Source organism: Diplotaxodon limnothrissa, unplaced genomic scaffold, assembly GCF_057381915.1.
Source record: "Diplotaxodon limnothrissa isolate DT_005_m unplaced genomic scaffold, D_limnothrissa_male_GT1.1 unmapped_scaffold_4, whole genome shotgun sequence".
NCBI lineage: Eukaryota > Metazoa > Chordata > Actinopteri > Cichliformes > Cichlidae > Diplotaxodon > Diplotaxodon limnothrissa.
The window spans coordinates 201464-217589 of NW_028188558.1; positions in this window are offsets into that span (position 1 = coordinate 201464).

Consider the following 16126-nt stretch of genomic DNA (forward strand, 5'->3'; position numbering starts at 1 on the left):
GAGTGGGTGTGTGTGCATGAAAGCCAAAGGGGGGCTGTGTAAGAGACAAGGGGAGTCTCTGTTGTGCTCACAAAGAGGAAACCAAGATCTGGATTTTATGGCCGAAAGAAGAAAACATCTTTTCAAAGTTTCCCAGGCCCACTGTGGAGACGCCCACAGCTCCCAGTGACACTGACCCACACTGACACCACCTCCATTCCTCACTGTGATAGATCTACACACACACACACACGTCCTGCATGCTAAGAAGTGAGTGAAGGATGCAGAGGTGTTGAGACGGACACTGATGTGGGAGCACAGACACCGTTCAGCCTGTGTTTGTGTATCAGAATGAATCAGGCAGAAAAACATTAAAAGCAAACTGGTTGTCCTAAAGTGAATCAGGCTGCAGTCAAACTTCAGCTGATCTCTCATCAAAGCTCCCAGATCGATTCGTGCTCCAGTTTCACCATTTCAGCAACACTGTGGGAGAACGGGGTCAGCTTCCAGCAGGGGCCACGATTATGCACAGAAGGAAGACGGGACACGGCCGGTCCTTCAACCATCGTATGGATGTAAGAGCCTAACACAGGTAACACAGGTCACAGCAGCAGAGCTGGCAGCAGCTTTGTGCGCTTGTAGAAAACTCAGCGGTACTGCAGAGGTTGTGTACTTTACCAGGGAAACGTATGTATTTTGTGTGTGGTTGAAGATTTCCAGGTTGTGTGTTCTCCTGTTTTATTCAGTTTATCAGAAGTCAGCAACTAAAATGTAAAAGCAGCTAAAAAGAAAAGACAATGATAGCATTGTGTGCACAGTGTGTTACAGAGCTGTTGGTGGCAGTCCAATCCAATCCAATCTTATTTATAAAGCACTTTAAAATAGCCAGCACAGGAACAAAGTGCTGCACGGAAAATAAGTTAAAACAATAGAACAACAGAAAACAGCAAAATAAATAAATAAAACACATAAAACATCAAATGAAAACAAAACAAGATAAAACAGCATCGAATCACCTAAAAACAACTGAAATAAAAACCAACATCTCACGTGGTGTCAAAGCTCAGGGTAAAGAGGCGGGTTTTCAAGACTTAAAAACAGGTAAAGAAGAGGCCTGTCTGATCTCCAAAGGAAGCTCGCTCCACAGTTTGCAGCTGCTACAGCAAAAGCAGGATCTCCTCTAAGTTTACGCCCAGTCCTGGGTACATGCAGGAGCAGCTGATCAGCTGGCCTGTATGAGGCTGTCGCAGCTCAGAGAGATGAGATGGGGCGAGGCCATGGAGAGCTTTAAAAGTAAATAAAAGAATTTTAAAATGAATCCTAAAAGAAATGGGCAGCCAGTGACGTGAAGCTAAAACAGGGGAAATGTGCTCAAACTTTCGAGTGCCAGTTAAAAGACGAGCTGCAGCATTTTGACTAATATATGATGCGCTGACCCCAACATGAAGGTCATCACAGTAATGCAGCCGAGTGCTGACAAAGGCGTGGATCACTGTCTCAAAGTGCTGCCGTGAAAGAATTGGCTTTGTTTTTGCAGCTGCCTGAGCTGAAAGAAGCTAGATTTGACCACTGCCTTGATTTGACCACTGCAGGTAGAATGAAATGCCAGCATGTTGTTCACACTTCTTACCCGAGCTGTTCTCCAGCGCATCCGTGAGTGTGGCTGTGAACAGAGGAAGCACTCGAGCAGAAAGTGCTCGTGTGAATGAGTTCAGAGTAGAGCAGCTCGATGTGGGAACAACTCGTGGCGTTCATTTAGAGAACGAATATGTTCATGGTTACTGTATCTCCTCAGCCGAGCCGCCCTTCGTGCCCCTCCCACAGCCACATGCTCCGTCAGCTGGCCGTCTGCCTGGCAGAGAGGGAGGGGGGCGTCTGGCCTAGTGCCAGGCTCTCTCAATATTTTATGAGAGGGAGGGGAGGGAGGAGGTGCAGCGGGTTGGTTGGGGGTTAAGAGACTAGCTACACTGAACTACGACGGGGAAACAATTATCCTCCCTGCTGAATTTATAAGTTTGCTCACTTACAGAGAAATGAACAGTCTCTGATTTTTACCTGAGTTTAGAAACATCGAACAAAAAACATATCAGTTATGAACAGATCTGCATGTCCCTGAATGAAGTGTGTGATCCTCTACAACCCTGGATCCCACAGACTGGCTGTGGGACTCTCAGCATATAGATGCAAAGGGCGTCAGCATGAAGCTCGGTGACTGTGGGTGCAGCAGTTCTGACCATGATGTGATCAGTCAGCCTCATGGGCGGAGGATGATCATAGGAAAGGTGCTGGATGGGCCCAAACTCACACAGGAGGAGCTGGTTAATGGTGAGAAGGCAGGTGGATGACAGTCACCACATACTGGTAACACTGGTAGAGGATTGAACTACTGCAGCACCCACGCGGTTTAGCATGTACAAGCCCGTCTGAGGTTTGACCGTCTGGATGATTGGCTGAAGGCTGAGAAATGCTGAGTGTGACACACCAACATCCCCACAGTCAAACACACAGTGGTGGCCGTGGATGGGTGCAAACAAAGCAGGGGCTAAAGAAGAAGTGGGCTAGCCAGCCTCCACAGCCTCCTTTACTAAATCTGTGGAAGCAGCTGTAAAGAGCAGTGGGCCAAAATCCCTCCGGACATGTCGGCACTTTTTGATCAGTTCAGATTCTGGGAGATGCTCTGATATAAAACATGTATAGACCAGAAACGAACAGAAACATCCGTTATTGTCCTGATTGGGGAAATCCCGGTGCTCCAGCAGCAGAGTGACGGGCAGGAGCAAAGCCTCACACAAATAAGAAACACGAGACTTACAGTAACAATAAGAGCTGAACAACATGTAACAGCAGCAGAGTGACGGGCAGGAGCAAAGCCTCACACAAATAAGAACTACGAGACTTACAGTAACAATAAGAGCTGAACAACATGTAACAGCAGCAGAGTGACGGGCAGGAGCAAAGCCTCACACAAATAAGAAACACGAGACTTACAGTAACAATAAGAGCTGAACAACATGTAACAGCAGCAGAGTGACGGGCAGGAGCAAAGTCTCACACAAATAAGAACTACGAGACTTACAGTAACAATAAGAGCTGAACAACATGTAACAGCAGCAGCGATGGAAACAACCTCGTGTTTGTTGGAGCAGGGATGGTTAGAAAGAGACGACGCTGCTTTGTGCACGGACCATATTTATGAGTACGAGTAGTGAGTTTAATGATATTTCAATTATATGACAAATATCCAGTGTTGGGGAGTAACAGAATACATGTACGAGTAACTGTATTCTGTTACAGTTAACGTTTAAACAGGTGGTATTTAGAATACAGTTACTTTGTTGAAATAAATGGATTACACTGTGGTACTTTCCTGTTTCTTTCTGTCGGTTTGGATCTGCTGATGAGCCTTTGGTCTATATAAATAGACTGACTATGGCATAATCGTGACTTTTGTCATCACAGAAGTGATGGGAACATTCAAAGACTAAAAATAAAGCTGTGGAAGAGCAAATAGTGTGCACAATTCATCTGATCGCAGAGAAGCAGTGAAAAACCCACAGAAAGTAAAAGATAGACGTCCTAAAAACTGGTGCAATTCAGTATAATATCATTGCATGTTTTGTTGCAATGGAGCAAACAACAACAGTACACTACTTTGCTGGGACTAAAGTATCTCTAATATAACATGGATGCTGTAAAATGTGATTGTGACATCCTTGACGTATGCACAGGAGTACAGAAGTAAAACAGCAGGAGTGTTAGCTCTACAGAGGAAAAGACACGCCTGTTACGTCGCTTACTACCTGCTTCTTGTCACCACATCGCCCGGTAGGATGGTTTCGACTCTCTCTGTAAGTGTACATCTCACTCTAGACTCTGGCTAACCCATTCTCTCCTCCCTCCGCAGCATTCCTACCAGCCCACCTATGGCTGTGCCACATTATACTGTTCATGGTAATACCGGTATAATGTTGGGCAACGATAAAAAAAATTAAATATTGCGATAGAATATGGGTAAAGTGCGCATGCGCAGTGCCTTTGTTTTCATACCCACATGGTGGCGATAGAGAATGAGAAGGGGGAAAGCGGATCGTTGAGTGAAACACATGAACCAGAATTGGTTTGTAAAAATGGTGCAGCTTCAGTGATGTGGAACTGGTTTGGTGTTTGTCCGTCAGATACACAACAAAGCACCATTTTTTTGTAGAACATGCAAGCGGCCGTCGTTATTGCCATATTTTTCAGACTAAGGTGCTCTTAAATCTGGGAGTAATCTGGGTCCTAAACTCCGTCCTTCAGGACCCAAAGTCAAACGAACACTGCGACATCACTGAGAGTTAAAAACGGTCTAAATTCTTTCATCTTTAATAAAACGATCAGTGTTGCTGCTTTACCAGGTGTAACTATGAAGTTTAACATCCAGGCATCCATGAAAACAGAATTTATTATATTTAACGGACTTAGAAGTTAACAGGAAGTTAGCAGGAAGTTAGCGGAAGGTAGCTCACTGGTTTTGCTAGTGCCTAAGCATGATATAGCATGTTCTGACTGAGAGATTTCTGAACAAATTAAAACGTACAGCTCTGTTATCACTTCCAACATAAATGAAGACAGAAAACTAAACAGCAGTGACGTTTGTAGGGTTACTGAAGTTGGGCTAGCTGGTATATAATGATGTGCTACGTGATCGCTAGCGACACAGCTATGTTAGCATAAACACAGTGAAGCTGGAGGACGAACACTAACACTTTTCCACTCGATAAAAGTTAACGTGAGGGTTCCTGATGGTTAGAGACAAATGCAATCGCATGGCAGGATGCTGTAAACCACAGGTGTCGAACTCCAGACCTCGAGGGCCGGTGTCCTGCAGGTTTTAAATGTGTCCTTGATCCAACACAGCTGATTCAAATGGCTAAATGACCTCCTCAACATCTCTTGAAGTTCTCCAGAGGCCTGGTAATCAACTGATCATTTGATTCAGGTGTGTTGACCCAGTGTGAGCTCTAAAACCTGCAGGACACCGGCCCTCGAGGCCTGGAGTTTGACACCCCTGCTGTAAACCATAGGTGTCAAACTCTGGCCCGTGGGCCAAATTTGGCCCGCAACCTAATTACATTTGGCCCGCGAAGCCATACCAAATTACTATTAGAGCTGGCCTACTGGTATTATACAGCTAATATATATATTGTTTAGTATTAAGCTTTGCTTGTTCCATATTCAGTTTTTCAGCAAAACGTGTTTGAGTCCATAAGAAAAGATTCATTCTTATATCTGGAGGAATAAATATATTTCAATAAATATTAATGTTAGCCCGCGACTTTGTTCCAGTTTTGAATTTTGGCCCACTGTGTATTTGAGTTTGACACCACTGCTGTAAACGGACCAAACTTCAGTCAGGAGAACAACTGAGATAATCCATCCACAATACGAGGTTAGTCATTAATATACTGCAACAACATGGGAATAGAGCCGCTGCCAGAGAATTCAACATTAATGAATCAATGGTAGAGAAGTGGAGGAAGCAAGAAGAATGAGTTTAATAAAGTTTGATTTATCTGACTGCTTTGTTTCGCTTAATGTGCCTTATAATCCCCTGCAGCTTATGGTCTGAAAAATACGTACTGCAAACGAAATCATTTGAAGAACTTTACATTAGCCTTGAGAATAGTTAGCTTCATAACTTGGCCAGCTCCAGGCCTCGAGGGCCGGTGTCCTGCAGGTTTTAGATCTCACCCTGGGTCTACACACCTGAATCAAATGATTAGTTCATTACCAGGTGTCTGGAGAACTTCAAGGCATGTTGAGCCATTTAAATCAGCTGGACACGTCTAACACCTGCAGGACACTCGTGGCCTGGGTTTGGACACCACTGCCATAACTGAATACTGAAAGAAACTACAAGTCACGATCAGCTTCCTCATCAAGAACATCGTGAGAAGTCAGTGCAGCTGAGCAGACTTACTCAGGAGGAGTGGTAGAGAATGACTGAGGCTATCTGTACCTTGGGAAGAATGGCCACATCAATTCTCCCTGTGCGATAACACAGGTGGATCCTGCAAAACGAGTGTGTTGTCTCTAGTACAACACATAACAATTCTGGGTTTATCTCTGGACTCCATCTCTTTTACATCACTCTGTCAGAGGCCATAGCTGTGAGTGCCTTCAATCGGGCATACTGGGCATTTGCCTGGTGGGCCGACAGTGATTCTTCGTATTTATGGGTTGATGGGTTTTGTTTTGTTTGTTTGTTTTGTAACGGCATGAGCAATGAAAGGTGGTGGATTGGCCAGATGCTGGCCGATGTGTAAAAATAACTCAGTTGTTTGGTGGTGGCTATGGCAGAGCTTCCACAGCCCTGCTCACAGCATTCCTGACTCTTTTTCGCCTGCACAAAACAGTCCCCTTTAGATTATACCTTCGGCTACTGGGTATGATGGCTCAGCCATCCTGGTGGTCTGGCTTGGCTGTTTAAGAGGGTTTCAGCGCTGGGTGGTTTCTTCAGGCGCTTCCTACTGTTCTTGTGAGGATTGACAATACCACCATGGGGGCTTATATTAGCCATCGGGGAGGGATGCATTCACGCTAATAGCAGCAAACATTTCCTCTCTCTGAGTGCAACACATCCCAGAGTCAGAATGGGGAATGAATCTGCGAGGCGTTGTGTTATATGGTGATTGGGCTTTGCATCCAGCCACTGTAGAACAGCTTCAGCTGGAGCTTTTAGCCACTACATAGAGCAATAATCTTCACTAAGCTTGATCTTAGAAACACGTTCCATCTGGTGGACATTGGGGAGGTGACGAATGGAAAACTGTTTTCAACACTTGGACATTTCAAGCGTGCCGGGCTGACAAATGCCTCAGTTGTTTTCCAGGCTTTAATCAATAATGTGCTCTTTGTATGTGCACCTGTTTGACCTGCAGATTTTTTTCCAGAGAACAACTAGAACAGGAAGCAAGTCAGAGTTCTTCAATGACTATGAGACACTAAGTCTAGTCTTGGTCTTGGTAGCCGGGGATCCGTCCGCCATGGCCTCTGATCCTGGCTGCCACGTGGCACACATTGCATGCGACCCCTATGGCGCCCACTGCAGGTGGTGGGCCTGCATAAGAATGGGCCCATGTCCCTTTTTCGGGTTGTGCCCAGCCAGGCCCCATGGACCAGTGCCCGGCCACCAGATGTACAGCTTCTGGCACCCTCCCCGGGCCTGGCTCCAGGGCAGGGCCCTGGTAACACTATCCCAGGCAGGGTGAACTGTTTCCTTGATCTTGCACTCATAGGGGTCTTCTGAATTAAATTGAATTGAGGAGCAGACACAGACTGTTTTATATGAGATCCTTCTCATGCACTTCAACAGTCTTATTCATCATCCAGTCTTAAATGATCCTGTTATGACCAATGACTGCTCGACTGTGTCAAAGAGCTACTTCCACAGTGTGGAGAAGCCATAATTCTGACTCCACGCCAAATAAAAGGGGGAAACCCTCCCAGGGATTGACACCTAACAGTTAAATAGTTAAAGGATTAAACTTCTCTTTCCTTTCTTTAAACAAAAAAATATTTTCAAGAAACTATTCAAAGGTCCCAAATATCTTATTTCACTCACAAGGCAGACGAGAGGCAGCTGTGTCATTATGGCGTTTGTATCCTGCTGCTACTGGGACCAGTTACAGTTCCTTTCACTAACACACACACACACATTCTAGTTTTGATATCTTAGTGAGGACACATCCTAGCCGCTCACCGTAACCATCAATAATGGATGGTTAACGCTCAACCTAAACCTAACCATAACCTAACTGTAACCCTGACACTAGAACCACATTGTGAGTCTCAAACTCGTGAGGCACTTTTGTCCTCATAAATGACTGTTGGTCCCCACAAGTATAGTAACATTCCAATTCTTGGTCCCCACAGAGACATCTAAACAGGTACACACACACACTTTCATGTATTTTTGTCCACAGTATAAAAGCTGTTTGGGGCTGGGAGGAATCAAGTCCGTCCATGGCAACTTTCCCCGACTGCCTTCCACATTCTTTGAGTGCTTGCCTTGTCTGCTCGCTCTGGCGCTTTAATGACTTCCTTCAAATGGTACCAACACTTCAGCAACGACTGCAACATCATTTTTTCCATCTTCACAGCCCTGGAAGCATTGGACAGTATCATCTAATACATGGAAAATATTAAAACAGCTCAGCTCACAAAAGCAGGGAAACCTTGGGTGCAAACATGTGGAGACCACTAATTCATTTACTGCATGTTGCCTCTGCTCAGTGTCTGCTCAGTACAACATGGATCTACATGTTCACTCCTGCACTGGCCAAAGCTGGTACTGCTTAGACTCTTTGAGTGCTAACATTGGTGCTCCAATCATTTGGTCTGGCTCTAACGGTGTGATTCAGACTGAGCAGACCTGGTGCATTTTGAATCAAAACTGCAGAGTCATTTTACTATTATTTCATAAGGAAGAACAGAGAAGAGTCCATGACCACGTTATATCAGTAAAGATGTTGTGTCTGCATGAGAGTAGACTGTCTCTGCAGGCAGCATCACACCCAAACAGAGCAGACAGCCTGTTCATCCTGAGCTCGCCAAGGTCACCAAAGGTCAGGCGGACAAAAACCTGCAGTCTTAACAAAGCCACAGGCAAAGACACTCTTTATTATCAACTATCTAATAAAACGCAAAACAGCCAAGAAGTGAATCTGCCATGAATTTCACAACTTTACAAGCTAAGAAATAGACACTGAGCTTTATATTGATTAAATATGTTAAATAGATATTAAATTAAATATAGATCCTGATAAATGCCTCGTTAATTTTCCATCATAGAATTACTGTTGAAACAACCCCTTATCCATGTTTGATGCCCTGCAATGGACTCACAGCCAACTGTAGAAAGCAGCCCAATCAGAGGCACTTTTTCTTTGACCCAGTTTATTCTAAGTGGAGATATTATCTGAATTTCAGGAGTGGGACCACACCTCATTCTCGCCGCCTCAGTTTATATATGCCCCCTTCACCAATACCCTCGGTTCTCATTTTCATGCCCACCTGGAGCCCAGGAGCCGCTGCCGGTCCTCTTTGAGGCCTTCCCCACATTGCAGCACCAGTACACGCTCCCTCATCCATCATCGCTCATCGTAACTGAGGATGTGGTCCCAGCTAGTGAAATTGCTAGTAAAAATGTTAATGTGATGAACTCACCAGCTACTGGCTCACTGACATCCAGTACAAGAAGGCCAGGCTTACCAAAACATACAGTTTGATTTGTGCGTTCTGCTGCTGCTGCACACAAATACTGTCCAACACAAGGAATTCAGCCTGGATTTACACTCTTCCCAGTGTCCTATGGCAGGTCAGCTCTATCACAGGCAAGGACAGCTCTGACGCTTCAGAAGTGTTATCAAAATAAATAAATAAATAAAATAGAAATAACATAGTAGTTTGGATCAAAAGCCAGACTAAAATAATAAGTTTTAAGACGCAATTTAAAAGACTGCATGGACTCGGAGAGACGAATATAAAGAGGGAGGTTACTCCAGAGTCTGGGAGGTACGACAGCAAAGGCCCGATCCCCTCTGGACTTCAGACGAGACCTCGGCTGCGTCAGGAGCATTTGATTGGAAGATCTAAGTGCCTTATTAGGGATGCACAAATGGAGGCGCTCGCGTAGATAGCTGGGAGCTAAATTGTTTAAAGTTTTAAAGGTAAGCAAAAGAATTTTGAATATTGGTACGATAATCAACAGGGAGCCAACGTAGGTTGGCTAAAACTGGTGTGATGTGGGCATAATTTCTAGTTCCAGTTAAGAGACGCGCAGCTGCATTTCAAACTAACTGGAGCCGGTGAATAGAGGAAGGTGGGAGGCCCGAGTAGAGAGAATTACAGTAGTCTAATCTGGAAGTGATAAGACCATGAATGAGTTTTTTAAGGTCCTTCAAAGGGAGGTATGGCTTTGCTTTAGATATCTGACGCAGCTGGTAGAAACTGTTTTTTTACCACAGAGGAGGTCGATTTCTTGAGCTGTCCAGGAAAACACCAAGGTTTCTAACAGTGAGTGAGAGATGGCTACCAAGGGGCCCTAAGGCATCAGTAAGTTGTTCCAGCGGGGTGTGACTATCAAAAACTATAACTTCTGTCTTATCCTCGTTCAGTGTGAGAGACGTGACCACGTTTGGACCTCATTTAGACAGTCAAACAGGGGTTCCAGAGACGTAGAGACATCTGATGTCAAAGGGAAATAAATTTTTATGTCGTCGGCGTAGCAGTGAGAGGAAATGTTATATTTTTTAAGTATTACTCCCAAAGGCAGCATGTACAAGGAAAAAGAACTGGGCCGAGCACAGATCCTTGAGGCACACCACAGTGAATTTGTTTTTAAAAACTGAAGCTGGCCCTCCACCTCTGTCAGTGGACTGGGGTGAGCTTAGAAAGGTGAATCGGGTTGGTTCTGAGAAAGAAAAGAACTCACCAGGGCAAAGCCAAGTTTCAGTCAAGAATAAGAAGTCCAGCCCGGATGAAAGAATCAGCATACAGAGTCCTAAAGTTGGCAGCATGGTGTTCAGAAAACAGCCTGGGACTGAACACTAAGAAAACCAAAGAGGTCATTGTCAACATCAGGAGGCACTGACTTGGACCCCCTCTACATCAACGGGGAGTGTGTGGAGAGGGTCCACACCTCCCGGTTCCTTGGTGTCCTCATCTCTGCTGACACCTCCTGGACAGACAACATCTCAGCGGTCGTCAAGAAGGCCCAACAGCGGCTGCACTTCCTGAGAGTCTTCAGGAAGTACAAGCTGAACTCCAACCTGCTGCTGACATCACGGTATGGTACGGCAGCTGCACTAAGGCGGATAGAGGCTTCAGAGTGTGGTCAAGACAGCACAGAAGATCATCGGCTGCCCTCTCCCCTCCCTGATGGACATTTATTCCTCCCGCTGCCTCAGCAGAGCAGCAAGCATTATCCATGACAGCTCCAGTCCGGTTCTAACTTGTTCAACCTGCTTCCCTCAGGGAGGCGCTACAGGTGCATCAGCAAGGAGACCCACAGACTCACAACAGTTTTTTCCACCCGTAACCTGAACTCACACATGATAAACACAGTTCCACCCCCCAATGTAGGACCTCTATACACAGACTACACAACTATCATCACCACAGTGCAACACTTAATTTACGTGCAGTAACCCACACTGTAATATATCGCACTATGTTTTGTTTCTATATTTGTAGATAGTGCTGCAGAACTGTGCAACTCACCCCCTTTCTTTCCCACGTCTGCACTGAATAGGAGATGCTCTGAAGCTTATTGTGCATGTGTGTAGTGACAATAAAACGCATTCTATTCTGTTTTTGTTCACATGCTAAGTTCAGCATTCAAAATCTTGGTGTAATGTTTGAGTCTTCTCTGAGTTTCAACTGTGTAAAATCTTTATCTCACTCCTAACATTTCTAAATTGTGAAACATGGTCTCCTCTGCTGAACTGGAAGAAATTATCAATGCGTTTCCGTCATTGCATTTAGATTAATGTACTGGCCTCTGTGCTGGATTAGAGAAACCACCAAGGCTCTGCACCAGTCTACAGCTGACTCTGTCAATTCTTTTAAAAAGCACTTCAAAACCTTTTTGTTTAAACAGATTTTCTGTTGAGAAGTTTTTTAAAAATTTTAAAACTACAGGTTTATGTTATTTTGGCACTTAATGGGTTTTTTTGTGACGGTTTGTCTGTGAAAACGTCCTCACAATCACTAAAAACCAAAGAACACCACCCCCACAGTAAAGCGGTGGAAACATGGGTCACTTTTCTGCTAAGAGCACAACATGACCTCCCTGCATGGAGGGCCAATAGACAGGAGCGCGTATCGTACTGTGACGAGGAACCTTCGTCCCATGAAGATGGATGTTCAAGCATGACGATGATCCAAAACATCGTGTCGAGGTAACAAAGCAGTGGATGAAAATAAGAGTGGCCTATCGAGTCTTCCACTCATCACCTCCAGCTGGTGACGGCAGATGGCTGCCCCTCACCGAGCCTGGGGTTACTTCTTCTTCTCTGTAATGTTGTAGGGTATTTACCTTATAAATATGAAATATATAAATATGAAACATGTCAAAACAAAGCAGAGACAGCGATCAGTGATAACTGATTCTCAGTGCTGGAGATAAGGATGTACGGTAACCTTCAACATTACACATCCTGTGGACACATACTGTTTGATCTATTGTTAGCATAAAGACGCTGACAGGTGCAGATGAATGAGCCCCTGATTTCTTCAGCCTACAGCAGACAGACTGTCAGGAGTTAGCTGTAGGACTGCAGAGCGTATGCTTGGTTTCATGTTGTGTTGTTGTTTTTACCCTGACAGATGCCAAATGATCTGTCTGATCAAACGGGCGATTGTGGAAGAACACAAGCGCTTTGTCCTCTGGAGGCTGCTGACCTTCTCTGGCCACACAAACTGCTACACACACTCACACTGACATTAACCTGTCACTGTGGTACACCACTCTATACTTCACATATCTTGGTTGTCCTCATTTACACGACAAACTCTTAAATAGACACACACAGTGACACTGTACGCCACCCCGAGAGGCCCAGCGTGGCACGCTACTGGTGTGTCACATGCTCAGAGTCCAAACAGCCTCTGTGAACCCACACTGCTGCAAATATGTCGCCAGCACCTCCAGATTCAAATCAGTGTGTCATTGAGCAACAGAGGTTAGCAAAGGTGTCCCAGTCCAAATATGGTGTAACAGCAGGAACGTGTGGGACATTCCTTTCTTATGACTTCATAAACTCAGCTACTGGGAGATTAATCCAGCGTGGTGTGGCAGCTTTGATCGTAGACCAAAAATGTGCGCTCCAAAAAGATCCCAGCGTAATCAAAACAGGCCGTCCTTTGGCGTCCACCGGGCAGTGTTTTGTAAATAATATGTGTTTATCATTTATATGGGAATATAAAGAACTAGTTTTAGCTGTTCTACATAAACAGCATATCCCAAATATCATCAAAACAGAAAATTAGAATAAGAGCTTTCAAATCTAATTTATTGGCACAATTATTTCAATTTACTTTGCTTTGGAAACAAATGTGCTGTGAGGGCTAAGAACAGGCTGTTTAGATCACATGTTACATAATGAAGTAATGAATGTCATTTCTAACTGTTTGATTTTATAAAGTATGTTTGATAAATGTGAGGTCACGTCCAATCTGGAAGAGACATGTTAAAAAATGACCACGGCCTGCACGACTTCACATTTGATGTTATAGTCAGTGTGTACTAGTGATGGGATTTCTGGCTCTTGTTAGAGAACCGGCTCTTCAGGTTGTTTTGTTGCAATAATTTACATTATTATTAACAATAATATAAAATTATGCACAAAAGGAATTACTAATGTAAAAAAAAAGTGGTTTTATTTCAGGCGACCGTGGCTCAGGGGGTTGGGAATCGCATCTGTAACCGGAAGGTCGCCGGTTCGATCCCTGGGCTCTCTGTCCTGGTCGTTTTGTCCTTGGGCAAGACACTTTACCCTACTTGCCTACTGGTGTTGGCCAGAGGGGCCGATGGCGCGATATGGCAGCCTCGCTTCTGTCAGTCTGCCCCAGGGCAGCTGTGGCTACAACTGTAGCTGCCTCCTCCACCAGTGTATGAATGTGAGAGTGAATGAATAGTGGCATTGTAAAGCGCTTTGGGTGCCTTGAAAAGCGCTATATAAATCCAATCCATTATTATTATTTATATATGTTTATATATAAATATATGCGGTGGCCCCTAGAGACAAAACACGTACAAACTCCAAAACACATTTCTAGCATGAACTGAACTTCCAAAGCAGAGCTACTAGATCACCTAAATTACACAATTGAAAGCATGAAAGCATGTGTGTATTGTTTGTGTATTTATACACAGGCACTCATATATATTCAAATAATTTAAAAAAAAGTTCATTTACCTGTTACTACCACACACCAAATCCGGTCGTTGGTACTTGCTGGCTTGTGTAGCCACCAGGTAACAAAAGCTCAACACTGCGCCCAGCATCCTGGAGCACGTCTGTTGTCTTTTGTACGTGTTTTGACTTTTTATGTGCTTCTGAGTTTTTACGTGTTTTGGAGTTTGTACGTGTTTTTACGTGTTTTGGAGTTTTTACGTGTTTTGGAGTTTTTATGTGTTTTGTCTCTAGGGGCCACCGTAAATATTCTTTTATTTATTCACTCCACATAAAATGTAATAAATAAATCATATAATACAAAAATCAACTATTCACATTTCAACTTTTAACTATTTAAATTTTCAGCTTTTTCCTTTTACAAATTTAAAGTGAAAACAACACAAAACACTGCAAACCACAACACAATTAAATAGATTAGGAGCCGACTCGCGTCGTTCATGTCAGAAATCCGGCTCTAAGAGCCATTTCGTTCGCGACCGACCCATCACTAGTGTGTACATGTTTCTATTACAGCAGTGCAACAGTGTTCAACCCAACGTATCTCTGTGAAAGACAAATAACTGCAGCTGAATAAAAGCTTTATTGCTGCCTAATTCATCGCTACGTGTACCTCCGTCCAAGATAATGGATGGTTTGTCATCTGCTGGTGTGTCTGCAGGACAAGCATGTAATGGGATTAGTGGGGATAAATTCATGGAGGAGAGGAGAATGAGACAGACCTAATGCTAGCTAATGAAAGGACAGCAAACTAACACAGAGGAAGAGGTCAAGGCAGATTTCTTTGCAGGGTGAGATGAGGAAGGGAGGAGAGTAACCACTGTGATCACCCAGAAGAGAATGACTCAGGTCTGTGTCCAGTCTCCCCAAATCAGCATGACACAGAAAACTAAGCTACATAAATCTCTGAATTACCAGCTGAGCCACTAATCCAGGCGGTATGACACTCGACAAACTGCTAGTTCTGTGATATTTTACCACCGAGCATAAAAGTGCTTACAGGAAAGGCCAGGAAAGAATAAGCCATGAATACAGAGTTTAAATCATAAGATTATTTTATAACGTTTAACATTACGCAGAAGCATTTCATATTCATGAAACGCTTTCAATTAAAAGAAAACATCGAAACAGGTAATAAGGACACACCCAACATGCTCAACACCCACTTTAGTACTTCCTACTCAGCAGTTTCAATTACTGGTTAAAGCAAATGTGTTAGAAACTTAAAGCACGTAAAGAATCTGCTCAAGTCAAACAAGACATCAGACACACATCACCAAGAAGGCAAGTTTAAAGCAGTCCTACAGAAAGGTTTCAAAACTCACTCCCACAGCTTGATTCCAAGGATGTTAGATTCCTATCGGGCCTTTTCTACTGTTAATGTTTAAGCTAAATGACAACTTTGTTTGTCCACTGTCAGCATTCGAAACAACTTCTACAGGGTTTAATGGAGCACACAGATTTGACTTTTTACAAAAGCACTCAAAGAGCTGTAGTAATGAAGAATTGTATCACACATTTATACTCGTATCCAATACAACTGATTTCGGTTTTATGCTTCCTAAAACCCTTAAAATTCCTTGTCAACGTCTTTTAGTTTAACCAATCCTAAAGAAAATCAAGCTTTGCTGCTCTACTCTATTTCCCGTTCCCTGCAACATGTGTGTGGATGCTGAATGAGACGGGTGGAGGGATGAGCGCTACATGGTTGTGTTTGAGCAGGAGGGCCGGATGATGAATGGGCTTTTATAGACATGCTGTTCGTTTACGGAGGCTTGTAGGCGATGATCTCTTTAGTGTAATATGAAAAGGAAACAGACACATCGTGATATCAAACACAATCCTACATTTGTGCCAACCTAATAAAATAATATACAGTACTGTGTGAAACTCATCAAGTGGCCTGAACTAAAAGTTCTCCAGCAAGTTTAGTAGCATTGCTACTTGAGATTGTTCATGTTGCAGCCAAGAACTTCACTGATGACTGCTGCCATGGTGTAAATCAGCTGGTTGGTTCCAGCGATGGTCACACTAGGGACTGTCCACTGCAGTAAAAACTAGAGATGGCACGATACCACTTTTTTATGTCCGATACGATATCATAAATTTGGATATCTGCCGATACCGATATGAATCCGATATAGTGTTTTTTAATCAACAAAACTGTTTTTTTAATATCTTGCTGCATT